Source organism: Nicotiana tomentosiformis, chromosome 9 (assembly GCF_000390325.3).
Source record: "Nicotiana tomentosiformis chromosome 9, ASM39032v3, whole genome shotgun sequence".
In the NCBI taxonomy this organism is placed as follows: domain Eukaryota; kingdom Viridiplantae; phylum Streptophyta; class Magnoliopsida; order Solanales; family Solanaceae; genus Nicotiana; species Nicotiana tomentosiformis.
In genome coordinates, this window is record NC_090820.1 from 35,725,470 (window position 1) to 35,738,774 (window position 13,305).

At 33.7% G+C, this 13,305-nt stretch overlaps 2 long non-coding RNA genes across 2 annotated transcripts; one reads left to right on the forward strand and one right to left on the reverse strand.

Annotated features, from left to right (window-relative positions):
- Positions 1-7,545: 7,545 nt before the first annotated feature.
- Positions 7,546-9,094, reverse strand: LOC104103945 (uncharacterized). Its single transcript, XR_688023.4, has 2 exons — positions 8,956-9,094; positions 7,546-7,993 (listed from the first exon to the last, which is right to left on the reverse strand). It is a non-coding gene; the product is annotated as an uncharacterized lncRNA (long non-coding RNA).
- LOC138899572 (uncharacterized) lies at positions 7,929-9,136 on the forward strand. The gene is made up of 2 exons (XR_011411286.1): positions 7,929-8,002; positions 8,961-9,136. It is a non-coding gene; the product is annotated as an uncharacterized lncRNA (long non-coding RNA).
- The last annotated feature ends 4,169 nt before the right edge of the window (positions 9,137-13,305 follow it).

The window sequence follows — 13,305 nt, forward strand, 5'->3', positions numbered from 1 at the left end:
TTCATATTTTGAAATATATAAATTTTCACGTAACGTACTGTGGGGATTATTTAATACTAGTAATATATATCAAATACTACTTTAGCTAGGGAAGATTTACTTTTCATAGGAAAAAGTCAAATATATCCCTATATTATGCAAAAAGGTCACTCCGTTAGCGGTTGGGTCAATCAAATCCTTGTCGTTATAGGCTATATTTATCGTTATTGAGTAACAGAGGATGATAGTATGGTTTGCTAAAATTTAATAAACTAGAAAAAGGTCAAATTTACCCTTAAACTATGAAAAATGATTTGTCTTCTGTGGCTTAAAAATTAAATATCCCTTTTTACCCATGCATTTTACACACCACACCTATTTTATTTTTTTTTAACCGACGAACCATGCAGGGGCGGCTCAATGATATTTGTGGCCTAAAGCCAAATTTCAATAGGGGGCCCTAAGATTTTTGTTGTAGAAGAAAACTCATAATTTTATTTAAAATTTATTTTTCTAGCTTTTTGATATGCGAAATTATTAATAATTTGTTTGTAATTGATTTCTTCTAATAATTCTTTTTCAATTGATAATATAGCTAATCCATTTAATCTATCTTGAGACATTGTTGATCTTAAGTAAGATTTTATTAATTTTAATTTTGAAAAACTTCTTTCCGCTGAGGCAACTGTTACAGGAATTGTTAACATTATTCTATAAGCAATATAAGTATTTGAAAAAGAATCAAGTCTTTTTATATGATTAAGTATATCGATTAGATTATCATCTTCTACGTGTATTATTTCCCTTAAAACTTTTAATTCATAAAATAAGTCCAAACCATCAATATCAGAGTTACTATTATGTTTCAAAGAACATTCAAGGTTAAGACAATTGTTATTTAAGTTCTCATCATCTAGAGATCTCAATGTTTTGCCACTAAATAGAAAACCAAAAATATTTTCATACGCTTCAAATTGCTCAAATCTACTTTGAAGTGAAAAAATAGCTTGGTCTACTATGTATAAGAAGTAATCAACTCTAAAAGATTCTTCAAGAGATTTTGTAATTTTATTATCAACGTTCTCATCAAATTATTTCTTTCTACATATTACATGTTTATTACGAAATTCAGGTTCTACATTCAACTCATATGCAATTTCCTTAGCAGAAATCATGGCATTTGCAAATCCTTCTTCTCTATATTTTTTGAAAAAAGAAATCAAACCCCTAAGTTGATCTATGGCAACATCAATATGCATATCTTTTGATTGTAAATGTTTGCTAACTGAATTAACTGCAAATAGTATATCATACCAAATAGTCATACCCAGTAAAAACTCAAAATTTTCAAACTCATAAGTTGCTAAACAACTAGCTTCACTTTTAGTTTTTGGATCCTCATTAACTTCTACTAATTTCAATAAAGCATTTTTTATTTGTGGAGTTTGAAATCGTATTGCTTTAATACTTTCAATTCGACTTTCCCAACGCGTTTGTGATAATGATTTAAGAGTTAGGCTAGGTACATTATCTTTTAAAATTTTCCATCACTTAGTAGAAGAAGAAAATAGTGAATATATGCGTTGTACTACTCCAAAAAATGATATAGCTTTGGTACAAGAATTAGCCATATCACAAAGTATCAAATTTAGATTATGACAACCACATGGTGTATAAAATGATCTAGGATTTATGTCGAGTAGTCTTTTTTGCACTCCTTGGTATTTTTCCTTCATATTGGATCCATTATCATATCATTGTCCTCTTAAATTATCAATATCAAGTCCTATACTTTTTATCTCATCTACAATAACTTCAAAAAGACCTTTTCCACTTGTATCATCAACTTTTAAAAACTCTAAAAAATATTCAGTAATTCTTACTGGAGTTACAGTGATGTCGACACTCGGTAATATAAAAGACATTTGTTCTTGATGACTTGCATCTGGAGTGCAATCAAGTATGATTGAAAAGTACTTTATTTCTATAATTTTGTCAATAATTTTATTCTTAATTTCACTAGCTAATAAATTTATCAATTCATTTTGTATATTATGTCCAAGGTAATGATTATGGATTTCATCATGCTTAATTCGGCGAATATGTTCCTGCATGATTGGATCAAATTCTACAATCATTTCAATTAGACTCAAAAAAATTCCGTTACTTTCTTGATAGATTTTTTCATTTTTTCCCCTAAATGCCAAATTATTTTTTTCAAGAGTTTTTATCACAACAATAATTCTTGATAATACATTTTTTCAGTGCTCTCTATCTCTATTGATTTGTTCTTGAACATCTTTATCAATTATTTTACTTTTGTGCAATCTCATTTCTAAATCAATCCATGCACCCATATTAATAATATGCTCTTTTGATGTTTCATGAGCTTTGAGCTTAGCACTTATATTTCTCCAATCATTACTACCATCACTAGCTAATTTACTGCTACAAAAGCTAGAAGTCGTATTAAACAACTTACAATAAAAACAAAATACCTTATCCAAATCGTTAGAGTAAACTAACCATCTTCTTTCATGTCTTTCTCCATTAGCCAATTTTTGAATATAATTTGTAGTAGAAAAATGTCTAAAGAATTTATCCTTTGGAAAATCTATGTTAGTAATTTTAATTGGCCCATTTTCTACTAATAGATCTCTCAACTTTGTATCTATACTAGTCCATTGACTAGGATCATATATATTCCTGAGAGTATAATTATCCAACTTATTTATAACTTCTTGTTTTTCTTGAGGATATATGTTAGGTTTCTCGAAAACTTCTCCTCCTTCCTCTTCTTCTTGAATTTTATTATTATCTATCTCAATTATATTAGTGATTTGTTCATCTATCATAAAATCTTCCACATTTTCTGATTTAGAATTTTTACTATTCGCTACAAATTTATCAAGTGCTCCTTTTTGGGATTGTACTAGAGTTTCAATCCTTTTCCTTTTTTGACGTTTTAAACATCCGGATTCATATTTTCTAGTTGACATACTAAAACTCTAATAAATAACTAAAAAGACAATATATACTTACAAAGAAAATATATTTAAAAAAATTTAAAAAGTAGATGCAAATAATAAAATATAGAACGATCAAACCTGATTCAACAAGACAACAAATAGATAATTTGATAAGCTTTTGCTACTTCAAAATTCTTGATGTAAGGCCAAAATACTTGAGAGCAAATCAAACAGATGGTACTTGTGTAGTTGTGTTCTGGTATTTTATTTTGAGGTAGTAACCGAATGAGATTGAAATTTTAGAATATAGAGTCTAGAGAAGCTTTGCAGAGAGAAAGATAAAAAAGATAAAGAATATGGGCCCATTTAAAATAATAATGGTAGACAAATGACACAACATAGTGGGATACTTAGTTGTTCACGCGTGGGGCTTGAATTCCCAAAATAGATTTCATTTCTCATTGTTCTCCAACGTCCTTTCCTTGAAACTTAATATTTTTTTTTTCAAATACTTAATATTATTAAAATGAATGGACAAATACATTAAAAATCAGAAAATTTTGGGGCCCCTACAAATAAAGAGCCCTAGGCAACTGCTTTACTTGCTTGGCCATTAGGCCGGCCCTGGAACCATGACAGACAATAGTGGGATAATATTCTCCTACAATAGGTAAATTATTTTTTATCAGAGCACAACAAAATCAAAGCGTACCATCAATAAATAAATGGGAAAACTACTCTCTATATCCCCTCAAAATTTTATGGGACTTTTTCGTATATATACAAGATTTTAAACTTATTTACCCGATTTTATCTAAATTTTCATATTTACAGGAAGCAACAAAAGTTTTTTACAAAATATATACAAATCCGGTCAAAATCTATAATTTATCTACAACATAAGTACACATTTTTTGTACAGAATCCGGTCAAAAACTATAATTTATATACAACTTATATACAATTATGTAAGTTGTAGATATTTTGTATACCGTTTCTACATTCGACATATAAAATATATACAATTTGTTCATGTCTTCTTTTTCAAGTTTCAATCTGAAATTTCAACCAAAACCACCTCGAATCTTCACCAAATTGTCTCAAATTTGATATATAAACTCAAACGGATATTCCCAATTATTTGCAACAACACCCCATCCAAACAAAATATAATTTCATAAAATTTTATTTTTGAATTCAAAGTTTTTAAACTTTTAATGGTTGTCAATGGAGTTTTTAATGGATTAACATAGTTTCCAATTCAATCTACTCGCTTCTAATTAATACTATTTTGTTTATTAATTCCAAAAAGCTAAAAGAATGATAACTAAAATGATTCTCTTCATCAAAGCTAATTTTTTTTCTTATTTACTTCCTCGTTTTCATAGGATCTGAAGCAAGAACTTTGCTAGGTACTAATCTTTTCTCTTTTTTTCACTTAACATTAGTATCATTTCTTCAGTTAATCCACATGAAGATATTAATATAAGAATACTGATAGATAGATAGATAGATAGAGAGAGAGAGAGAGAGAGAGAGAGAGAGAGAGAGAGAGAGAGAGAGTTAGTCCACATGAAGATATTAATATAAGAATACTGATAGATAGATAGCTAGATAGATAGAGAGAGAGAGAGAGAGAGAGAGAGAGAGAGAGAGAGAGAGAGAGAGAGAGAGAGAGAGAATTCCCTATTCAATTCATAATATAATAGGATACTCATTAATACTAATTTGTATATAATTGGTAAATTGTATATCAACTTGTAATTACGTTAAAACCTAAACAATGGGGGTAAATAAGTTTCTAATGTAGTACATATAGGTAAAATTTCCAAATTTTAATAGCCCATGTTAATCCCCATTGACACGAAATGGCCCTCCGGCCCAAACATCTTACATCTAATAGTCCGAAATATCTATTTTGTATATTTTTTGTATAGTGACAGTCTATTTTGTATATTTTTTTGTATATTGACAGTCTATTTAGTATATATTTTGTATAGTAACAATCTATTTTGTATATTTTTTGTATAGTGACAGTCTATTGTATATAAATTGTGCAATGACAGTCTATTTTGTATATATTTTTGTATAGTGACAGCCTATTGTATATAAATTGTATAGTGACAGTCTATTGTATATAAATTGTGTAGTGACAGTCTATTTAGTATATTTTTTTGTATAGTGACAGTCTATTTTGTATATATTTTATGTAGTGAAGACTATGCATGAGATAAAAAATTAAAAATTTAAAAAACAAAATACTTCAAAAATAATACTAAAATCTATTTTTGGAAGTTGGAAGGACGAAGGCAGCAACTGCAGAAATGGACGCTAAAATCCACGTTTGAATTTCCAAAATTGCAACTCCCAAAACCCACCACACAATTCCAATCCTCTTTCTCCCTTCTTTCCCCATCTCACTTCAATCGAGGGCCCATTTTCCTTCCCCGTTCTACCAAACCCTAATTTCAAACCCCCCAAATCGGTATACATATATCAATTCAATTCAATCCACACACATATAGATATATAGAGCCAGGTTGAAAGAGAAAGGAAGGAAAATAGAGAGAGAGAGAAGGGTTGATGTCGGCGACTATAGAAGGACAAGATAGGGTTCTTGCTGCAACTCAACATTGTGTTTCCGTGATAGTTGGGTTTGTCAATTTCGGTGGCTAGCTGCTAGAATTAGTTTTGGACTATAAAATGTATATTGTAATTTATGGCTACAGATTATCATTAATTTTTTCCGGATGGCTAGAAATGATAATAACTCATAATAATTTTAGGCCAACATAAATACTAGCCATAGGATAAAGAATCTGAACATTGGAAACCGAACAACAACGTCTACAAGATTGAGATTTGATAGTTGAGAGGGACGTTCTATCAGAATATCTAAGTGAAGAGGAGATGAGACGAACGAGGGTACAATAATAGCTACACCAGTTCCAAACAAAGTTGGGTTCGATGCTGTATATGAACATCATGCCAAAATAAAATAACAGTGGTAGTAAAAATAAGTTTTTATATATATATATATATATATATATATATATATATATATATATATATAAGGAAGAAGGCTTCAAGAAAAAATGATCTTGTAACAACAGCCTCACTATATCATTGTATGCACTCCATAAGAAAATGGTACCTATTGTGACTAATGAACGGGAAGTAAAATCAAAAGTAATATTCGACATCATATGAGTTACACGAGATTACAATATGCGTGGTCACTAAGATACGCAAGTATTCATTCAACAAGGGGAAGAACGACCAGGAAAAATAATTGCTTACATTTAAAGACAACTGAGAAGGCACGAAATGAAATCTATGGTGCTAGCAAGTTAAAGGAAGGTTGCGAATAGTATAAATAGATATGTGTAGGTCGCAAGCTAAAGTATGGTAGAGCGACAATGTTTTAGGTATATAGGAGTAAGGATGGGAAAAGGTGACAAATATTCCTAACTAGTAAGTATTACCTATATGATTTTTTCGCCATCATTGTGCCATATCTTTATCTAAGTCTACATTAATTCTAAGGATTCGTAGGACTTTCGAGATAACTTCCTTCCATATGTTTTAGGTCATCCATATCTATAATACTAAATCTGGTCCAAGACGACTCAACCTCATATTCTCTCATCATCCAAACATCCCCATGTCCAGAGAACACACAAAGGTACCCTCTAAGAGTCACAATACCACACCCCAACAAATCACCTTTACCAAGCTCAGTAGGTGTTGACATCTCCGAGAATTTCTCTATCACTTAAACAAAAAGCAACAATTATACATGAACGATCAGAAACAACTATGCATGAACAATCAGAAGCTTCAATTATACTTACTTAGCATAGAAGAAGTTTATGTTCTATTATGGTAGTCTTCAAGGGGTATACTAGTTATCTTTTGGTTTTCCTGTCGTCCTATGTCAAGACAATTTAGCTCTCTTGAGACCTTTTACATACAATGGATATAGTTAGTTTCAGTGCCTAGAACGCTTGTTGCTTTACAGGAGAAGCTAGTTTCTCCATTATCCTCCCGGAGCTGCCATTGAAGCTCTCGAGGTGTGTTCTATTGCTTCTGAACTTCAGATACCAACATGATCATGTCAAGAACCCTCAAGCCAACTCCAAGAATCCATTTTTGAAGAGTAGGGTCAATGGAAGCATATGTGATACTCGCTTCATGTTCGTTATCTGTGTTATATAATAGCAGGAAAGCATTAAAATCTTGCAATCATCAGTAATAGGATCATATCCTTTTTTCCCCATGAAATAGTAAAACTAGCAAGTTAGTCAATCCCCAGAGTGGAAGGAATTTGCTTGAGTTCTAATGTAAAATCTTGGTCATTCACGACCAAAACCAAAGTCATTGCAAGAACCAACATGCTATCATAGGTGATGGCTGTCTTGATTTCGATTTCTTTCTCCATTGGCGACCTGTGTAGAAAGCTTGGACCTTGAAAAAGGTTTGGGTAGGATCAATTGTGAGGCTGTTTACGGCTCAGAGGAGAAGGAAGCTCACTATTTTGTCTATTCTAGGATTGAAGATTCTCTATCTATAAGCATACCACGTTGGACTAACATACTTTCACCAATTAATCGCAGTAACAGGCTGTAATGTCTATTATCTATGAAATAAAGAATATGTCTCAATTGTTCCAGCCAAAAGCACGATAAGAGAACTAAACACAATTGTCTCCGACATGCTAAAACATTGCAAAGCTAAAAATTTGTTTACAGCAATTCAAAGGATCAACTCAATTGAGATGTGAACAATCAACTATCGGAACCAGTTTCTCCCAACGGTGCTATAGTGCTGTCCTTTGTATACAACATAGTATACAAACCACAAATGCAAGTCTACTTCAAAAATTCTCCTTCTATGATAGTGATCTTTCTTGAAAGAGTATCCATTTTATAACATCATAATTAAAGAGTAATACTCTTGGAAATAAAATATATTGTTAAGATCCAGGCCTCAGTGACTCTGTCCACAGTTCTCTAACAATCAATTCCATAGAAGCAGACATATCCCTGTGCACGGTATAGAGCAAGTGTCAAATGGGATTATGTGGCATTACACTTAACAGATAAATGCATATGCTAACCTATAGACTACTAGACTACATGTTGCAACTTCAGAAGAACAAATATGAAATCCAGCAACAATAAAAGCAACGGATTTGGCGAAAGGTGTAGCCTTTATAATACTGCTGAAACTGTTATTTATCAGAGTTGCAACCACAGTTTTGCTATGCAAATATAATAGAGTGGCTTACGAACAGTTTACAGGAAAAACAAGACAATCAGTGACAAACCATCCTATCATAGCAAATAAATGAACCAGAAAATAACAACATATTTATGCATCAAGCGTTTTTCAAAAGAGCTTCTTCGAGATTTAGTTATCGTATAGTATAAGATAGAAAATATGTTGAACTATTAACTAGGAGGTATCTGCTTCTTAAGATATAGTTCTAGCCAATATTGACCTTTAGTCTTTGTAATCATAGATTCTGAGAATTACATAATCAAGCAAGGAGTAACATAAATGTTATTTCTGTATATAGAGCAGCTAGATAAGAATTCTACCATCAGATCGCTTAAAAAAAGTATGCACAAAAGTAGCCACAATACTACATTAGTTCATTGGGAGGTTACTCATGATTAAAAAAAAAGTCAAAAGGTCTGGAAACTATTCAAGACAGTGTATGCCCAAAATGTAACTATTTTTTCTCTTAAAGCATCAGCATTTTATGATGCTGAATTAATGCAAGCGACGAATCTAAGTTTTTTCCTTTTCAAGTAACACAGTATATCTTATTCAGGATTGAAGAATTACCATCACAAATTACCAGTCACACAATTCTAGGAGGACAAAAGAATTACCTTTCATAAAACTTTATGGATTTATTTTATTGAACCAAATATGAGGACCTAATTAAAAAAATATAAAATAAAAATGAATAAGAAATCATGAAAATCTGATGTATTACCTGAGTAGATCATCATCTCAAAATATTGCATCAAGGCCAAACATAGGAGAGACAAGACTCTCTATGAATGTTCTAGTCCTTTGAAACTTAGCTATTATTCCATCAACATTCAAATCTCTCCACTGTTCCTCTTTCTTATTGTAGACAATCAACTTCTCTTCTGCAGCCACATCCAATACAATATCATCATCATTCATCAAACACAAAGGGGTGAAACCTGAACCTTGGCTTGTAACGCTGAATTTGGTCCAAGACTCCGCAACCCCATATTCTTTCATAATCCAAGCATCAATTTTATAATTTTTGGCCAAGATTCAAAGACACCCTCCAAGACCCACCAAATCGTAAAACAAAGGACATTTGCCATCAGTAGTAGTAGGTACTGGCACCTCGAAGAATTTCTCATCACTTAAATCAAAAGCAACAATTGCAGATGCAAAACCTTTGCCAGCCAACCAATGGAAAGCCCCATTTACCAAAACCGGAAAACCGTGAATAGGAATTGCACCACCATTACATAAGCTCTCAAGTCGCCTCCATAAACCCATTCTCACAGAGTAAACATCAAAGTACAGGAAATATCTTCCTTATAATAAGAAAGAGTAACCACCTTATAATCATCACTAGCAGAATCATAGCCTAGACCATACGTGCTAGAGGTACCAGACTTAGGAAGAGCCAGAGGAGAGTTTGGAATTCTACGGTACTCTAAGGTTGTGGGATTGATTATAAATAAAATATCTTCCTCATTCAGTACCAAGACCAGGCCATTACATGAGCCAGCAACTCTTTCCCAGTTGTCTGAGAGCCCCTCAAAATTAAGTTTTCTTGAAATGGCATCGATTCCATTTTGGGGGTCGTGGTTAAAAGTGATAACGTGGAGAGCCAGAGAAGTAGGGATACAAAATGAGTTTTTCTTCTTCAGCATGTTTGTGAGAATGAAAATTGAGGTGAGCTTTGACGAAATGTGGGTCTGAGAGAAGAGAGCACCACTGCTTTGATACGCACCTGAATTGGCTGATACACTTAGCCGGCAGCCGGGTAAGTATGTCAAATATGATTTCTTGGGGTAGTTTTTCAGCATTGCTCATCGCCATGGTTGGGGATTTGGAATTGGACTGTGGTTGTTGAGGAGATACGATAGAGGTGAGAAGGTGGTGTTTTATGGGTTCTTTCCAATGGTGGAACAGTCAACAGTGGCGGCGCTACAAGGGTGAAGCTGAGCTTAGCTGCTACTGCTTTTTGTTCCTATTGTGCTAATTTCTTTTTTAGGTTAGTGCAATTGGGTTGGCTACTTCTTTCACTTGTAACGCCGTTTGGTACGAGATATAAGAAGGTATAGTGCTTATATAAAAATTTAATATCACCTTAATATTTTATTTGATTAGCAAATTTTATATAAGTTATTTCGATATTATAATTAATATTGGGATAACTTATACCTTGTAGAGGGTGGAGTAATTAGTGTCGGGATAACTTATATCTTCTTTTTAAAAATTATACAATTGTCATTTTTAATACAACATACCAAACAGTGCATAAAAAATAATATCAGGATAATTAATCCCATCATAACTAATTCCAGCATAACTTATCCCGACATAACTTATCCCGGCATAAGCCGTATTCAAACCAAACGACCCCTAACGGTGAGAATATTTGAAATTTAGATAATTTTTTTACTCTAAAAGTTAATTTTTAAAATACTGAAAATCACTATTTCACCTAAACAAATTTATCTGTGTTTGTTAATTCTGAATTTCAGTATTTGAATTATTTTTGAAACTTAAATTTTTTTGTTTGGGGTATCACGACCCAAAATCCACTATAGGTCGTAATGACGCTTAACGTCACCGTTAGGCAAGCCAGCACATAATTATTCATTTTATTATTTTTAAAATCATGAATCTTACTTAGATAGAGAGGTCAGTGCATTAAAATAAATCGTGGTTACGTACAATTTTGTTAAAATAATAAGTGAAAGTGTATCAATGTAAAATAATCCATAATAAATTCTAGAACACCCCCAAAACCCGGTGTCACGAGTGCATGAGTATCTACTAGAAGCTATAATAACAATACAATATCTGTCTAGAATACAAGTTAGACAGGAAAAATATAAAAAAACTCTGATGGAGATTCCGTATGTTGCGGATCGTAACATGAGATGCAACTCACCGTAAAATCCCCGCAATAGCTGCGCCTTTGCGCCCAAAAGAAAAGACCACCAGAATTATATACCCGCACAATAAGTGCAGAAGTGTAACATGAGTACGTAAATCAACGCGTACCCAGTAAGTATTTAGCCTAACCTCGGAGAAGTAGTAACGAGGGGTCGACATTGACACTTACTAGTGGTCCAATAAATCAAGTACAATAGAAAGTAAACAAGTATGAGGCATGGTAAATAAATAGTGTAAATAAATATAGGTACGTAGTACGATCCTCCTCTGAACAGTAAACACAAGCTCTCAATTATCGGTTACCTCCTCAACCGGCGTATATATATAAAATAGTCCCCACCAGATAGATCGTCACAATTTAAATCAGGAAAACTCACGGATACACTGACTTCTTGACAAATATTACGCACGATTCTGCCGAGGCGAACGACCCGATCCCATAAGAGTATTTTATAGAAATGCCGAGGCGAACGACCCGATCCGATAAGAATATGATAATGCTGAGGCGAACGGCCCGATCCCATAAGAACATGATACTGCCGAGGCGAACGGTCCGATCCCATAAGAATACGATACTACCGAGGTGAATGGCCCGATCCCATAAGAATATGATACTGCCGAGGCGAACGACCCGATCCCATAAGAATATGATACTATCGAGGCGAACGGCCCGATCCCATATGGATATGATACTGTTGAGGCGAACGGCCCGATCCCATAAGAATATGATATTGCCGAGGCGAACGACCCGATCCCATTAGAATAAGAAGCTTTAACGGGTCTTTGACCCCACTCACGAATATACGCGTGAGTTATGAAATTTAAGGAAGCTTTTAGATGAAAACGCACAAAGCAGGAGAAATTCGTAGGGGAAAATACAATTATTCCGCGGCTAATCAAATAGCTCGTCAAATCTCTACAATAGTGAGTCCGTCACTCTACGCGAGCCTAGTCTCAGGCGGTAACGAGAAATAAAGGAATTGAACATGCAGGGATAACTCAATTAGTACAATTAAAGTATGGCGTGAACCTAGGTCTACCAGGACATAATCAGGAATTCTAGCATACGCACGGACACTCGTCACCTCATACGTGCGCAACTCCCACAACATGTAGCATATAACATGAATAACACCTATGGGGTAAATTTTTCCTCACAGGTTAGACATGAGACTTACCTTGCTCCGAAGTTCCATAACCGGCTCCGACGCCTCTCTAACACCTCAAACCAATGCTCATCGATCCGAAACTAGTCAAATAATGTGCAAACCAATAACAATATACTCTAATACTCACAATTAATCAATTTATAACCATTCCTAACTCCATTCGAAAAGTCAATAAAGTCAACCCTCAGGCCCACGTGCCCGGATTCCAAAACTTTTCGAAGATAAACATTATCCATAACACCACGAACTAAAATATATAATTTATTCCTAATTCCATGTCCAATTTCATGGTTAAAAATCCAAATATATGATTTATAGGTTTTTCTTCAAAAATCCCACAATTTTCTACAATTTTCATGTTAAATCCTTATAGAATCCATGTAATTAACTTACAATATGTGGAAATTACTTACCTTGCAATAGATGATGGAAATCTTGCCTCCAAGAGCTCCAAAAATCACCCAACCAAATAAAAATGTGAGAGAAATGGGCTAAGTCCCGAAATGAAGTCTTAATAATAGCCTCAGATATCACATTTGCGACAAGAGGCTCGCAAATGCGATGGTCACAAATGCGAAATTGGCGTCGCAAATGCGAAGCCAGACCAACACTGTTTGCGTCACAAATACGACAAAAATCTCGCAAATGCGAGCTCAGTGACTTCGCAAAAGCGACAGTTTGTTCGCAAATGCGAACTCTCCTACCCCAGCCCATCTTCGCAAAAGCGAGAATGATCTCGCAAATGCGGCTATTGCAAATGCGATAAAAACCTCGCAAATGCGAACATTGCACCAGAACCAGCTGAACCTCTACAACCTCTTCCGGAACGCGTCCAAAACTCATTCGAGCCCTCGGGGCTCTAAACCAAATATCCACACAAGTATAAAAACATAAGCGAACTTGCTCGCATAATCAAAACACCAAAATAACCTTTAGAATCATGAATCAGACGCCAAAATGCATAAAAATCATAATGAACTTAAAGAACTTCTAAAATT